This window comes from Penaeus monodon, chromosome 15 (genome assembly GCF_015228065.2).
Source record: "Penaeus monodon isolate SGIC_2016 chromosome 15, NSTDA_Pmon_1, whole genome shotgun sequence".
Taxonomy (NCBI): Eukaryota; Metazoa; Arthropoda; class Malacostraca; order Decapoda; family Penaeidae; genus Penaeus; species Penaeus monodon.
This window is the reverse complement of record NC_051400.1, coordinates 1,666,519-1,668,985: the sequence shown is the minus strand read 5'-3', so window position 1 is coordinate 1,668,985 and position 2,467 is coordinate 1,666,519.

Below are 2,467 nucleotides of genomic sequence, written 5' to 3'. Positions count from 1 at the left end.
AAATTCTGGGGAATCAGGGGCCACCCCAGTTTTAGATTTTACCAAAACCCTTTGTTCCTAAAAGGGGGCTTGTGGGACCTGAAAAGTTGAGGTGCCTCTTTTCCTGGAAAAAACGTTTTGGGCCCAAAACCAAAAGGAGAAAACTGAAGCCTTTTTCCGCCCTACTTTTTTTTTCCACCCCCCGGCTATTTCTTACCCCGGACGGCGGGGGAAGGGTTTTTCTAGTTACCTACAAAAAGCTAAATGCCCGGGTATTAAAAGAAGCCTCCACAATTTCCTTTCAAGATGGGTTGTTTGCACTTTTTTTGAGCGTTTCCCCCCACGTTTTCCCCCGGGGAAAAAATAAAAACCCGTTAGCCCTCATCAAAATGCCCTGGCCCCCCTCCCATCCAAACCAAGGATAAGCCTTGGAAAAGTTCGCTACCCCGGGTTGTGTTACAAGGCACTGGGGAAAAAACAAGGATTTTGAAAGGCGTAAGCGCCTAACAAAAAACTTGCCCCACCAAGGCCTTTCAAATTGACTCCTGGGGGCCCCCATTTTCTTGCAAACCCCTTTAGCAGGGGCAGTTCATCAAAAAGGGGGAGAGAACATCGTCGGAATTTTTCCTCTGCTTTTGGGGGGCGGCTCCCCCAAATGGTTATTCAAGGCCGTGAAAAGGAAGGCCAATTTGTTTTTGTTTTTTGTTGGTGGGGAAAGGATTTAAATTTTAAAAATTTTAATGGTGTTCGAACCTACCATTCTTACCCCTTTTGCTATCCGATACGGTCTACAAAGTATTCACATCACGTCCCTTTCTATTTCCTTAATTTCCCTCCTTTTATATCACAGAAATCGAGACGTTTTGGTTCTAAATGCCCCACTTGCATCCCCAAATCCTCATTGTATGAATGCACAGGGCCTTGGTCAACGAAACTGTTATTAACTCCTCATTTCCTACTCCCAAATTTACCTAAAACCTCATATACAGTACACCGTCCCAAAACCCCCCGCCTGTCCCTCTTTTCTTCTCAACGTTAACGCATCGTCAGCTTCTGCAAAGTCTTAAAGTTCGGTGCTAGTAGTGATGTCCCCAGTTTTACACACTTGCTGTCCACTTTCTCTTCCTCTGAAAGCACTTCTCTCGTCAGAACTCGCTGCCCGACCTCACTGGAGATCGTCTTATCTCAGGTCCCTTCACTGATCATGTTATGTTATATTAATTTAATTTCCGACTACTTCCACGCTTACCAGGCCACGCAAAAAATCCCTTTAAACCTTTTTAATCTGCCATTGAATCCTTAAACCAACCTCACCCTACCGAGTGACGTGCTTAGCAGAGTGGTCCCCTCCTTATGTAACACTCGACTCTCCAGTCTTGCAGTATAAACCCAGAATGACTATCTTCACAGAGCGTTCCGAGTACATCTACATCGAAACGGGTTAATACATCTAATGCGTTTTTGGAGGATATTCATACTTTTAATATGTTTTGCCGAGATATGTGTATCTGTAGCACATATTCTAGAAACATTATCACTTCTAGTATTATTCATGAAGTTTATTAATCTGACCAACATGTATTTGTAAATGTAGAAGCTCCTAAAATTTTTATACTTAGAGCCTGTATTCATATATAATTCTGTACTTTACTGTTTAAAATAACTTCCCCCTGACTTCTCATTCATACCTTTTTTTTTACATTTGTCACGGTAAATTTTCCCCATTCCCGACGTCCCCCTTGCCTCAGGGATCCGTCCCCCTCGCTCTTGTGCCGCACCGTTACTTATACGCTAATAGCTCTTTAATCACAAGGTTTCCCGCCCCATCTCCCGCCACAGAAAGACCTGCCCCAAAGCGTGTGCACCCGAGCCCTTAAAGTAACCCTGAATTTTCTTTAGTCTTGACTATCGAATCTTTTTTTTTCTGCACTTGTCCCAATTATTTTATTTGGGAGTCGCTAGTTTTGATAAACGAGTGAAACGTCTAAACTATCTATCGTGTTCTCTTGAACCGGTAACACACATCTAAACTATCTATAGTGTTCTCCCCAAGCCGGTAACACACGTCTAAACTATCTATAGTGTTCTCCCGAAAACCGGTAACCACACGTCTAAACTATCTATCGTGTTTCTCCTGAAGCCGGTAGCATACGTCAAAATATCTATCGTGTTCTCCCGAAGCCGATAAATAGTCTAAAATTTTCTATCGTGTTCTCCTGAAGCCCTTAACACACGCCTCCGACATCTTACCTTAAGCGACTGCACCAGGTAACTGTCTGCGGTCTTCTTACGGGGTGCAATTGTGCTGAAAATTCTCTTGCTGCGCTTCCCACTAGCACTGTCTGCTGATTAATTGCAGGCCGAGATAATGGTTTCTGATTTCTGTCAAGCTTTATGGTCTCCGTGCGTGAGTTTTATATGAATCTATATTGCATATCATATCTACGCACACACACATATTTCAATTTCACGGGACGCACGCACACTC